This window comes from Podarcis cretensis (assembly GCF_951804945.1).
Source record: "Podarcis cretensis genome assembly, chromosome: 2".
Taxonomy (NCBI): domain Eukaryota; kingdom Metazoa; phylum Chordata; class Lepidosauria; order Squamata; family Lacertidae; genus Podarcis; species Podarcis cretensis.
Window position 1 is genome coordinate 81,284,832 of NC_137171.1, and position 14,910 is coordinate 81,299,741.

Sequence of the window (14,910 nt, forward strand, 5' to 3'; positions counted from 1 at the left end):
GAGCAATCCTCACTCCCCTATAAACCAGGGCGAGTGTGAGGTTGGAGAGATAGATCCATGTTTGGTGCTATATCCTTAGCCTTGTTGGATTGGTGCTGCCAGGGCAAAAGATGTGGGAGGGGAGGATTTGTGATGGTCTTTTCTTAAAAGATTACTTTTTGTCCCATGTGAAGAGCAGGAGGGAATTAAATGTGCCTGTTCCAGGGTTGGTATAATTAAGGGCCTGCCTAGGGGGCTATGTCAAGGCAACAAGGTGGGTTAGGCTCATACAGATCCCACACCACAGTTTTAAGCCTTATCACCAGTGGGAATATTACCAGCAGAGCATCTACACCTGAGGAGCTTTGCTTTCCCCAGGGAGGTTCACTTGGCACCTTCATTATACACCTTTAGGCACCAAGCAAAAATGTTCCTCTTTAACCAGGCCTTTGGCTGCTTGACATCCAGTGCCCTTTTAAAATGTGTTATTGGGCTGTTTTTATTTCTGTTTTGATTATGTATTTTGTGTTTTTATATTGCGAGGGCCTTCTTGGTAGTAGCCCCCACCCTGTGGAACGCCCTCCCATCAGATGTCAAGGAAATAAACAACTATCTGATTTTTAGAAGACATCTGAAGGCAGCCCTGTTTAGGGAAGTTTTTAATGTCTGGTGTTTTATCGCTTGATGTTTTGTCGCTTTTTTTATTACAATCATACCTTCGTTCTCAAATGCCTTGTGACTCGAACATTTTGGCTCCTGAATGCCGCAAACCCAGAAGTAAGTGTTCCAGTTTGTGAATGTTCTTTGGAACCCGAACATCTGACTTGGCTGCCTTCCACAGCTTCCGATTGCGTGCAGGAAGCTCCTGCTGCCAATCAGAAGCTGAACCTTGGTTTTCGAAAGTTTTCAGAAGTCGAATGGAACCGTTCGAAAACCAAGGTACTGTACAACTGTATTATTATTAATATTCTGTTGGGAGCTGCCCAGAGTGGCTGGAGAAACCCAGCCAGATGGGCAGGGTATAAATAAATTATGATGATGAACTGCCCTGAGACCAGCAGGTATAGGGAAGTATACAAATTTAATAAATAACAACAACAACAACAACAACAACAACAACAACAACAACAACAACAACATGTTTGGGCAGCCTCTCTTACCTCCCAAATTATTGGATCTGTGTACATTATGCTTACAAACCCATAATGCTATGTCAGGGCTGTCAGCAGCACACAGTATATATGTGGACTGATTCACAGTAACAGTTTTATGCAAACAGACCAAGGTGACTTAAATCAATAGGTAAATGTCTCCCACAAAAAAGTTGAAACATACAAGCATTCATTTAGGAAAAGATGTGTTTATCTGTATAGAAAGCTGTTTATATTACTCCTATATAAAAGTATTCATTTCACTGAGAAATGGTAAAATTCTGTACCTGAATATCTTACAATTTTAACCAAATTTGTAACATTTTTAGTCAATCTAGCATTGAAGTGACTGTGTAATTATTTGAGGCTATAAGCACATTTCTAAATATGTTTCATGTTAACATCTCTTTTAAAAGAATATTACATGTAAATGCTAATTTAGCTAACACAACACAGGTGTAGAAATGAACATTCAAAATTGCACTGTGCACAAACGGGCACACTTTTTATTTTAAAAAATGTTGAGGAATAATTGTTCCCAGGGGTAATGATAAAACAGCACAGAGTGTATTATTAGATCCCCCAATACTGTTTTCCTTCCTCCTGCTTTTTTTTAACTCTTCTTGTCACCATCCCCCACCCCAGTTTAAAATGCAAAGGAACTAGCTTTGCAATAAAAGCGTTCAGAAGGGGGGGGGGGAATTAAGGGAGAGAGTAACAACACTCCAATCCTATTGCATACAATGCATTCTCTGTGTGATTTAAGAAGAGATATATTCCTCCCTTGAGTGGCCATTTCCTAACCATATTGACTTTGGGGGGGGGGCTCTTGGTGCTGTAGCCACATACAGACCTGCTACCATTCTGAAAGGTATACGGCAGCAAAAAACATCTTCTGCAAATGTTCTCTATTGCAGTGGCTCCGCACTGCAGCTTGTCAGTTCTGTTCTGCTTACCAAGTGGAAGAAATTGCTCAAGAGACTAGGCAGGCCCCATCACCCCACTGAGATCAGTATGCTACTTCCACAACATGTTGGATCCAAAACACATCCTCTCCCCTTGCAGGAGTGGTGCTTTCTGCCAACTGAATTGGCCAAGATGACTGCTTGTATTTTTTACTTTTTTTTAAAGTGAGTGACAATCCTTCTAAAGGCCTCTGTAAACTACATGACGTACGGAACAAAACTTAAAAGCAGAGTGAACTGGCGTGGTTGCGTGAATGGGTGATGAAGACATCCGACTGCACCACAAAAGCTGTGTAATAGTACACAGTGAGACAGGTGGCCTCGCCCAAAGAGGCAGCTGCATATGATGGCAAGGTCTGATGCAAGACTCATTCAGTTAATTAACGTTCAGGCCTAAATTTGAATTCCAGCAACTGGCATGCACTCTCTAGCAGTTCCTTCTAGCTTCAGTTCTATCTATGATAGGCTACACAGCCCTAGAATTACAGTGGTACCTCCGGTTAAGTACTTAATTCATTCCGGCGGTCCGTTCTTAACCTGAAACTGTTCTTAACCTGAAGCACCACTTTAGCTAATGGGGCCTCCTGCTGCTGCCACGCCACCGGAGCACGATTTCTGTTCTTATCCTGAAGCAAAGTTCTTAACCTGAAGCACTATTTCTGGGTTAGCGGCGTCTGTAACCTGAAGCGTATGTAACCCGAGGTAGCACTGTAGTTGGACAGCCCAGCCCGATGGGTAGGAGGTGTGAATGGGACCGATCTCTTGATTTTTCAAATCGGGGAGAGCACATTATGGAACCCAAGGTATAGAATATGTGGTTCCCAGGTGGTCACTCTACCAGGCATGGACCAGACCCGGATGGCTTGGCTTCAGGAGGATAGTGGTCTCAGGTGCCTTCAGAGCATATAAGATGCAGGGCGTGTTTGTCTGGGCTGACTGGGTTTTGCAATTAGCAATATTGTTGCTGCTAGTTTTTTAATGCATTGAATTTTTTTGCAAAGTTTCAAACTTTTAAAGATTGGTATTGTGAATTTATATGTTGGAAAACCCCTTTGGAGAGCTTGACCCTAAAAGCAGGCTCAAATATGTCAAATAAATAGTATTATTGGTAATAATTGATAGGCTTCCAAGTGACTTGACTGAATAACAACAAGAACAACAAGGACAACAATAGTAATGGATGTGAACCAAGAACCTTGGATGAAATATATTAATTAGCCGTAACGACTCCTCTAGGAATATAGAATGCTATCTTAGGTAAGAATACCTAATAGGTTAGTGCAAGAAGTGTGAGAGTTTTGCACAAGCAGTAGCGTGCATGCATTGACATACTAGTGTTAACTATCACTGGGTATAGTTATGGTGGTAGTGGGTGCATAATGGATATTATACAAGTGCAAATAATTCATTGGAACTGGATTTTCTGCAAGATTTGACACAAGGCTTCTGGTAGCAGTCTGGCTCTTGCAGCCAAACTTACACTGACTCAGAGTATTGGCCCATCTATTTTAGTGGCTGTTCTGCATTTCAGACAGGATCTTTCCCAGACCTGCCTAGAGATGCCATTAATTAAAAATGGAACCTTTTGCATGCAGTAATGTGCTCTGCCACAAAACTACAACCTTATGCTGTTTCTGAAAAGGGTGCATCTGAATGCTGTGCATGACGTCGCCTTGCAATCTTATGCACGTTGCCTTGAGAGCTCTTTAAATGGGAAGGCAAACTGTTTTATAAATAAGACCTGGGTATAGTACATGTTTTCATCCTTGATTAAACTGTATTATCACTCTTTGTGCTATATATCGTTAATAAATATATATATATATATATATATATATATATATATATATATAGCAAGGAGAAATGGAATTATGGAATGCTATTGAAAGTTACAGAGAGCGAGCTTAATAATGCAAAGTGAAGTGAAACAATGATTTCTATTCATAGCAGCAGTGCGTATTAAAGAACTATAAAGTGCCATGGGCTTTGTTTGTTGGTTTTTTGTTCAGAAACCAGATGGTGAACATGACTAAGAAACATTAAGCTAATAAGGTGAGAAGTATGCACCTGCATTTAAAGATCTTTGCCCATAGGCCTACTGACAATACGAAATTGACCACCTGACAATGCCATTGACTTAGTTAATACACATTTCTAGTCACCCCCAGGAATACTGAACAGGTGGCCCATAACTATAATGTATCAGTCCTCCAGACCCCTCATGCACCTGGCACACACAATGCAATGTTGCCTCATACAATATTTCCAAAATTGGAGACCCAATCTCCTTACTGTGCAGAATTTTTCTGCTTCTAGAAACAGCAAACATTCTCATCCTTGTATCATCAGGCTCAGCAGCAGTGCAAATACATATTGTCTCTTTAATTTATTTACTGTATTTTGACCTGCCTTATCTTAGGAGCAAAGACTTCAAAGCATGCCTCTAAGAGGCCCCTGAACATATTTTTTTCCATTTTCAGACTAAACACGGTGTACTCAAATATGCTGTGTTTCTGCCTGGAAATGTGCAACCTGTGGCTTTAAATTATTCAACTAAAAAGCATCTAATGAATTTTCTGAAATTAGCTTGAGCAACGAACTACACGGCAGTAACATTTAAGGCACCCAATGCAATTCATTGCTCCCTCTTTAGCAAAGCAAATATCACAGCGTTTTCATGCCTTACACAAGAGTGAGCTTCTTTTTTTATTCACCTGTTTGTTGAGAGAGCAGGAAAGATAGCGTGAACACCTGAGACTTCCCCATACCAACCTGTGCAGCGGGAACACACACAGAATATGATATCAGGAGGGTTCTTAAGAAATGACCACATCCATTAGTTACATCTTTTGCTGTATAAAAAACCATGCCTAGTACTAATGTGTATTAATCTGATTATGAAATATACTCCAGCTTTCCTTCTCTTTCTCTGTGCACTTCTAAATCTATTTACCCTTAAAGATTGCCGCTCATGTCTGCAGCACTCATTTCCTTCAAGCTGACATGCAGCTCCCTAAATATTTCTTAACAAGGCATTACACTAAAATGCAATAAGCACGCGGAAGACAATGAGATCAGAAATGCCTAGGAACATGCACTGTCATTAATAACTGAATGATGCCCTTGAGATGCACATGATTGTGTTTTGCTTGTCCATCCTAAAGTAAATTGTGGTTTGCCTCAACTGTTTCAGTCATCTGCAGACTCGTGAACATTTACCAAATTGATGAAAAATAAATATGAATATGTTATTTCACACACACTGATTAACAGAGCAATCCTATTCATGCCTGCTCAGAAGTCACATCTGCTGAGCTCAATGGGACCTACTTCATAATGACCACTGATATGCTCACTTTATCCGTACACCTACAATATGCTTGTTATCCCAATGTTATTGCCCATTAGCATGGATCAAACTGTGGTGTTTTCCAACTGATCTTTTTTTCTCGTTATTTTTTAGGCAGAGGAGAGCCTGCACTACAGCAATCATTTAAAAAACAAACACCCTATGTAGTAAAAATAATTATTAAGGCAGAATTACCACCAGCATCCTGAAAGTAGACTTGCAAAAAGGTCTTTATAACTGCAAAACTATTGAGTTATAACGTTGGAAGTAACTGATTCCCTCTTAGTTGGGTATTCAATTACTGGTATTTAAAGGGGACGATCTAGCATTCTACTTTGCAGCAGAAGTGGTGCAAAATGCCTTTTTTCCATTCATAAAAGTGAAGAGGAAAGCTCACCCCAGCCACACACACTAACCACGACATAATACTTCCAACTTTTAAAATTGCAAAAATAGGTACGTGTGAACTATCATTCACACCTGTGCTTCCAAGTCCTGGAATTCTGCTGACATTATCTCAGGATGTGCCCTTGCCTTCATGCGATTATTTTTCTGATGGCGTCATGATAATCCAGGCTCTGCAGAGCAGCGTAATCTTGCAATCAAAGGCCTGCCAATGCCATGGTACATTTAGACTGGTGCCTGATCACTGGAGATAGACATTTTATATCCCTTGGACAAGCAAGCAAGGAGGTAAAGTGCTTGTGCATTACTGAAACAGCCTCCCCCCAGTGTAAAGGAAGCAGGTTGCAATCCTATGTCCTCTTAACCTGGGAGTAAATCCCATTGGGCTCAGCAAGATTTGGGTCTCATTAGACCACAGAAGTTGCTACAGTGGTTTCTCAAACTTTCCTCTCTGGGCCACACTTTCAGAATGAAAACTTGATCGTGCCACACCAATTTTTTTATTGATAAGAAATACACTGGGAAATAAAAAGAAACAACTCCTAGCAGCGCTTGATTTGTAACATAGTACAAAAACTAATTCATAATATGGGACCCCAACAGTCATCTGGTCCAACCCCCTGCAATGCAGTAATCACAGCTAGGGAATCCCTGACCGGTGGCCATCCACTGTTGGATAGGTTTTTTTTACCACCAGAAAGTTATTCCTAGTATTTAGTGAGAATTTCCTTTCTTGTCAATTGAATCTATTGGTTCAGGTCCCACCCTCACAATCTTTCTAACACATTGCATTAAAAATGTGGTTTTATTCTGAGTTTGCCAACATTTTAAAAATTGCTCTGTTGATGCCAAGACAGAAAGCTTCCTCCACTGTTCTACCCAAATTGTGGGGGGCAGGAATGGCTGAGAGGGTGTGGTCTATGCCAGGCCTGCAAAGCAACCCAGTGTTCCCATGCACATATTGCTGAAGCGAGTGAGAAGGGAGTGAATGGCAATTGTGAAGTGTTGTCCATTGTTGTTACTTCTGCATTTGTGTGTGTGCTTGGTGGTGGCATTTTTTAAGGGAAATGCAGTGGTAATGGGACTGTGAAGTCAACTGCAGCAGCAGTACAATGGGCTAGAGAAGAAGAGGAGTTTGGATATCCCACTTTATCATTACCCTAAGGAGTCTCAAAGAGGCTAACAATCTCCTTTTCCCTTCCTCCCCCACAACAAACACTCTGAAAAGGGGATTCGGATATTTAATTTGGCACATTTTACTAGAGAATCTTCTGCTATTCTATTTTATGTAACAAACAATCTTAGTAGTTGTGACCGTGGTTTATATTGTATGTGTGGTGCCTGATGATTTTTATGGTTTTTGCTGTTTTTCCTTTTGTTATTTTTCTGAATGATGCCATGGCCTATGGCTAGTGCAATAAAAGTCTATGATGATGATGACAAACATTCTGTGAGGTGAGTGAGGCTGAGACACTTCAGAGAAGTGTGACTAGCCCAAGGTCACCCAGCAGCTGCATGTGGAGGAGTGGGGAAGCGAACCTGGTTCACCAGATTACGAGTCCACCGCTCTTAACCACTACACCATGCTGGCGTATAAAGGAGATAAAGAAAGACAGGGCAAGAATGGAGGAAACCATGGAGTGGAAATATGTTGTTTGGATGTCAGGTCTGCCTGTAGATAGGTGGCTGATTTACTCATCAATAACCCACGAAGGGGTAGACTTGGGGTATGAGGTTTTTGGATACCAGGTCTACCCAGGCCTCATCACTGCTCAGTCAAACAAATCTACCAGAAATAGTAGGCCTGCTCTCTGATGCAAGGTCCTATTTATTTATTTGGAATATTATACAGTGGTACCTCGAGTTAAGTACTTAATTTGTTCTGGAGGTCCGTTCTTAACCTGAAACTGTTCTTAACCTGAAGCACCACTTTAGCTAATGGGGTCTCCTGCTGCCACCGTGCCACCGGAGCACAATTTCTGTTCTCATCCTGAAGCAAAGTTCTTAACCTGAAGCACTATTTCTGGGTTAGCGAAGTCTGTAACCTGAAGCATATGTAACCTGAATCGTATATAACCCGAGGTAGCACTGTATAGGCTTGCAGCACAGCATGTGTGCAACCGTATGATCTACCTGCTGCTTTACAGATCATATGTTTGTACTTGCACTTTCCACAGGCATTAAAGGGCAAATGGTTATATTGGAAAATTGCTTTTATTTTAGCACCTGTAATGGAAAAATTCACTTCTCACACATGTTTCCTGGCAACTTTCAGCTGCCAAAATGCATGTGAAGCAAATATACCCAGAATGGTGGTTCAAATCATCATATACCTCAGTAATCAATAGTTAATTTAGCCCCAATTTTTCTTTTTTCTTTTTGCATTACCTGTTTTCTTCCATGATGCATAGAAGAATATGTGGGAGGATATAATCTTTTTCATAATCTTCTCATGTTAAAGAACTCCCAGCATTTTAAAAAGTCTCTAATACATTAAAATTGCACATAGCAAGTAATGACATCCTGTTTGAAGCAGCTCTCCAGAAAGTGCAATTGCATCTGGATATATTGACTCTCATAGAATGCATAATAAGAACTAGCAATGTCTGACATGTGTTCTTAAGATCACATTAGCTTGTCATTTAACAGCTATTTTAAGTCTCTGCCAAACTACAGGGAAGTACAGTACTTTCAGTATGCACATGTTTCCTATGAGATCTCATTTGTCCAAGATACTATATTTAATATACTGCTGCTGCAACAACAATAATAATGGATTATAAAACCATTATCATACTAAAGCTGATTTGCATTTTTTAAAAAGAAGGTACAAGGTGAAGAAACCACAACACTGTCCAGAGCAACTTTCCCTGAAGAGGGAAACTTCCATAATCATAACTGTTGCCAAGGAGCAGAGTTATGATCTTGGGACTGAGCCAATCAAAATGAAACCAGAAAATGGATAAGATGGCATTAACATGGCCCTTTGCTGTATGTGCAGTTTGCTGCAATTGTACTTTTGAGAGTTTGCCACAAAACATAAACTCTGTCCTCTTTGGTTTGTTTACACTTCAGGTGTAAGTAACTTCCTTTCTACTTTATGGCACCCTATTTATTATGCTATTATAATTGTGTCTCCTATCAAAATGACAAATGAGTTTTGTTTGTTAGTACATATTTGAGAAGAAAGGCCAATCCAAGATTGACATATTTGGCCACAGATACCACAGTGGCAGCCAGACTAACTAGAATGATATCATGCCTGGTAGGCCAGATGTTTTACAATGACATCCTCAAACTTCACACCTGGGATGGCCAGTTCTTCCTGGTCCGTGCCAATTTGGCATGTATTTATTCATACTGTTCCTTTTCCGCATTTAATCTGTTAGTAAAAAAAAGAAAAGCTGTACAAAAGTTTGCGTTTTAATAAATACTTAAATACATATTTGATGACAAAACATTGTTTTTATTTATATCATTTCTGCACACAGGGAAATCTCAAAGTGACTTACAGATCCTGCAGAATATACACTGCTTACAGCATAGCAAATGCAAATTAAAGTTTTGTTGAAAAAGTGCTCATCAATTATTATAAAAAGGGCAAATCCTGCCCCACCCAGAAAAAATACGAACACCACAAACAGGCCAGAATCATTCTGCCATATAATCACAGTTAACAACCAAAGGATTTTGTAAACAGGAATGTTTTAACGAAGCACCTGAAATCTGACAGCACTGTATTTCCCTGGAAAGAACATTCAACAAATGGGGAGCCACTAATGAAAATCTCCCTTTTCACATTGCCACCCTCCACACTTCCCTCAGAAGGGTCTCTGGATACATATTTCTAAATATGAAGGCGCCACTGTGATTGGTAGAATTGATACATTACCCAAGGCTAGTAAATGAAAGTTGACAAGAGTTTTGCTTTCCACCCATTGCATCAGCTCACCTTTTAACCATAAGAGATAGACTACTATTCATTGAAATGGGAATACTTACACCAGTCATGTCAACAGTATGAACATACTAAGCTTCTCTGTTGGCTAGCGAGGCTGCTCTTACAGCTTAATAACTGTTGATCTATATTGTTGTTGTACTGTGTATTTTGGGTCTATGGACCACAATAAAGCTGAGAGAGAGAGAGAGATAGAACATAACTGCACCTTTTAAAGTCCTAACGTCGTATCCAAAGCTATTATTCCACTTGAACAACAGACTTCCACTCTCCTCGCCTCTCCTATCCACCCCCTGTACACCCAGCAAAATTGGTTCCAGAGGGTGAATTCCATTGGGCAGATTTGGGGGGAGGTTGCACACTGAAAAATAGAAAGAGGACTGGGAAGTCCAATTCTGTGAGCGGCATTTTGCTTGTACACATTGGATACAACCCATAGTCTCTGGTCTAGTATTGCAAGACCACATGAAGACCACAGAGGCTAGGGCAGCCTTCTGCAACCTGCTGCTGTCAGATATTTTGGGATGTAACTCCCATCAGCCCCAGGCAGCATGACCAGTGGTCTGCAAGCTGTAAGAAGGTAGGCAAAGGCTGCTCCAGACAGCAGTCCAGGGTTTCAAGTGTACTTTACTGCAGAAGCCAACTTCACATAAAAAAAAACTTTAAAAAAACACATTAAAAGCACATTTTGTTTTTCAGGATTCGCAACCACACCTATCCTGGTGTATAAAGTAATTTGTATTTTGAAAAACAAAATTAATTTCAAAAACAAAACAAAATGTAACATTGCACAATATCCCTCTTTTGAAAATATTTTCTCATTGGGAGCAGAAACGTAGAGAAAATATGCATTAAAATTTGGAAGGGCAGCTGGAGGGGGAAGATATTATTCTGCTTTTATGATCCTCTGATCAGTCAGCATCATAGTCAAGAGGGAAACAGTAGTATAAACTTAATTCCTGTAAATAGTTTAGATAGTTCCACTGCCCTCAACCTTTTGGTTGGTGGCGGGGTGAGGATTTAGAAGAGAACATTCTCCACGGCAGCCACTGGGTTATGGAATTTCCTTCCCACAGAGATTGTCTGGAACCTCATTGCTTTCACCATACAGTGGTACCTCAGATTACATACGCTTCAAGTTACATACGCTTCAGGTTACAGACTCCGCTAACCCAGAAATATTACCTTGGGTTAAGGACTTTGCTTCAGGATGAGAACAGAAATTGTGCTCCGGCGGTGCGGCAGCAGCAGGAGGCCCCATTAGCTAAAGTGGTGCTTCAAGTTAAGAACAGTTTCAGGTTAAGAACGGACCTCCGGAACGAATTAAGTACTTAACCTGAGGTACCACTGTATGCTGAAGATGCATCACTTTGCCTTGCCCTTTGACACTTGAGACACAGATCTATATTTTAGGACCCATTCTAGTTGTAATAGTCATTTGCCTTAAACTCCTTTTAATGCTGTATTTTATATTGCTGTAACCTTCTCGGGACGCAGGTGGCGCTGTGGGTTAAAGCCTCAGCGCCTAGGACTTGCCGATCGAAAGGTCGGCGGTTCGAATCCCTGCGGCGGGGTGCGCTCCCGCTGCTCGGTCCCAGCGCCTGCCAACCTAGCAGTTCGAAAGCACCTCCGGGTGCAAGTAGATAAATAGGGACCGCTTACCAGCGGGAAGGTAAATGGCGTTTCCGTGTGCGGCTCTGGCTCTGGCTCTGGCTCTGGCCAGAGCAGCGATGTCACGCTGGCCACGTGACCCGGAAGTGTCTCCGGACAGCGCTGGCCCCCGGCCTCTTGAGTGAGATGGGCGCACCAACCCCAGAGTCTGGCAAGACTGGCCCGTACGGGCAGGGGTACCTTTACCTTTTTAACCTTCTCTAGGACCGTCTGGTGAAGAGTGGGTAATAAATATAACAACAACAACAACAACAACAACGATATTGTTGCCTCAAATGAAAGTCTTTTATCAACTTTCCTCTTCTATAAGAGTTTTTCAAGTTGCTACCATTAGATCCAAACTGACTACAAACTTGTCCTATTCTTTAAAGTTTTTGCACATATGTTAAGACATCTTTGGATCACTTGTTTTTCCTCGGCTTTGAGGTGTAATGTTTGGAGACATTCTCACAACAGAGCAACTTGTTCCCACAAGAGCAAAGAAAGATGTTCTTTCTTTCTGCCACTCCTCTTTGGCTAATAATAAAGTCTTTTAATATTAGCCCTGTACAATATTTAGTCATCGCAGCTGCATGCCAATCTGCTGCTGCTAGAAGTCAAACTAGACTCTTCCTGTAGTTCTCAACTCACAGGCAGGTTCTTCCTCACTCTTTTGGGGTTCCAGGCTATGTCCTTCAGCTGGTGGCTCTGGCCCAGTTCAGCTATATACCTACAGGAAGGCCTCAGCTGTAGCCAGGAGTGTCTTTGCACAGTTAAAAATGTTGTGTCAGCTACATTCCTTTCTGGAATTTTCTGATCTGGCAACCGTGATCCGTGCCTTAAGTCCCCTCTTGCTTGAAAGATGTGTTACATAGACTGCCTTTTCAAGACCTTTGGAAACAAGACCTTGTGGACCTGGTTGTCCACAATACGGCAGCCAGGTTTCTTATGTGAGTGCAATATAGGGGTTGTGTTCTGACCACGTTGGGGGCCAACTTGCTTCCAAAGTGCGGTTTTTACCTATACAACCTGAAATACCACCTTTCTGTATATAATCCTGCCTGAGAACCGAAATCTTCCAAAGAGAACCCCTTCTCCTGTTCCATTAGCTACTCACAACATGACAATGCTCAGAAGGGCCTTTTCTGTGGTGGGCCCCAGGCTCTGGAACTCCCATCTCTGGAAATCCAGATAACTCCTTCATTGCTTATGTTTAGGAGGGTAGTTATAACTGCTCTTTGCAACCAGGCTTTTGTACTGTCCTATATACAGTGGCACCTCAGGTTACATGCACTTCAGGTTACATACGCTTCAGGTTACAGACTCCATTACCCAGAAATAGTACCTCAGGTTAAGAACTTTGCTTCAGGATGAGAACAGAAATTGTGTGGCAGCGGCACAGCAGCAGCGGGAGGCCCCATTAGCTAAAGTGGTGCTTCAGGTTAAGAACAGTTTCAGGTTAAGTACGGACCTCCGGAATGAATTAAGTATGTAACCAGAGGTACCACTGTATTGGGCTACTGTGAGTTTCACCATTTTCTGTTATTTGATTACATTCTATAGGGCTTTACTGATCTTCTTGGTGAAAAACGGTGAGATGCAATTTCCAATCTTGTCACTCCCCATCTTCAGGGAAATTGGACATGGGTTTAGTGGATCTATCTGTGTTGGAGAACAATATGCTTTCTGAACCAGACTGTAACGTCAATGCCTCCTCAGTATTTCCAGCAGCAGCAGAGCCCATGAACCCAGTGTCTCTCCACCTGGTGAGGGCACATTACTGTCTTTAGACTCTCAGGGCCCTAGCTCTGGGGCCACAGTAAAACTACAGTCGCCACCCCCATCCCACCCACCCCCATGTAGTCCACAGCTTTCTAAAACAGACTGGGCCTCTTTAAGAATAGAGGTTCTGTTCAAGAGGAGCAGGGCTTGCTGCTCAAAGGAAGTTGCCACCCTACTGAAGCGAAATGTTGATGCAACAGCAGTCTACCTTCCAGTTTAGGATCCCCTTGGAACTATTAAAGGTGCTACCCAGATTGTTTCTTTGACTTTCAGACTTTTGACTTCTCCTTTGGCTGACCTTGCTTAGGCGGACTTGACCTTTGCTTGATCTGACTTCACTTCCTGGATCTGGAACTGGTATGTATGAGACCTGGTGCAATTTCCCACTTGGACTAGAAGCCTGTCCCCTGCCCAACAACTGTCTGGGATAGATCCATCTGAGGATCCATTTCACATATTTATGCCATCATTCTGAATATTAAACAGCCATTTTTATCAAAAGCTAAAAACCTGCAAAAGAGAGAAAAAACCCCACTATTGTTACTATGAATTTCTGATTTACATGAAAGAAAAAGCATATCAAGCTAAATTTGCAGACTTTTGGCTTATTGGGAATTGTGCATTAATTGGGATTATATTGTAATAAGAGTATTATGCTCATACAATATTACAATTGCTGGAAGTCCACATGAAATTCACAAAGAACTTGATTCTCATTGTCAACTATAGTGGTACCTCGGGTTAAGTACTTAATTCGTTCTGGAGGTCCATACTTAACCTGAAACTGTTCTTGACCTGAAGCACCATTTTAGCTAATGGGGCCTCCTGCTGCTGCCGCACCACCGGAGCACAATTTCTGTTCTCATCCTGAAGCAAAGTTCTTAACCTGAAGCGCTATTTCTGGGTTAGCGGAGTCTGTAACCTGAAGCATATATAACCTGAAGTGTATGTAACCCAAGGTACCACTGTAATACATTTTAGTTTTAAAAACCTTCCAACAAAAAGTGCTAATTTGGGTTTAAATTCCAGTGTATGTGATTCTTATGGAAAATGCAATAGCTTTTGCTTTTCTGATCTCACCTTATCAAACCTCTGCAGAAAATAAACTGATACAGCTTTCCAAACTGCTCCTTAGTAGGAATGACACCAAGACGCCCATGATAATTACTTACATACCACATTTATATGCCACTCAATAACAGTGTTATCTAGGTTGCTTAAAATATCAATATTAAAATATAACAATCAGCTATAAAAGCACTAGATTTAAACATAATTTTAAAATATTGAAATATTAAAAAGGTATTTTAAAAGCCAGGTGAAAGGGCCTGGCACTGAAATGAACCCAAACAGGAGCCAGGCAGACCTCTATAGAGAGAATATTCCATAGTTGGACTACCACCAACAAAAAGTCTTTTTCCCTAATAGCCATGAGCTCCATCTCCTTTGGTCAGAGCACCTGGAGAAGTGCCTCTGAAGAACTCAAGGTTCAGGTATGCATCAATGTGAAATGGCAACCTTTCAGCTACTATACATTCTTTACTACATTGGCAGAATCGTGTGCATTCTGAGAAACACCCCCCCCCCCTTTTAAAGTATGTTTCTCACTCTTCCAGTACTAGGTCCAAACATTGTTTTGGAGCCAGAAGGCCATACAGTACTTTATTTGCA

The 14,910-nt window shown here is 41.4% G+C and overlaps 1 protein-coding gene and 1 long non-coding RNA gene across 3 annotated transcripts in view; both read right to left on the bottom strand.

Annotated features, from left to right (window-relative positions):
- PHF2 (PHD finger protein 2) overlaps positions 1–14,910 on the bottom strand; it is a 117,775-nt gene that overhangs the window by 96,388 nt on the left and 6,477 nt on the right. The window lies entirely within an intron of this gene.
- On the bottom strand, positions 9,295–12,192 carry LOC307209731. Its single transcript, XR_013835730.1, has 3 exons — positions 11,674–12,192; positions 11,144–11,289; positions 9,295–10,904 (listed from the first exon to the last, which is right to left on the bottom strand). It is a non-coding gene; the product is annotated as an uncharacterized lncRNA (long non-coding RNA).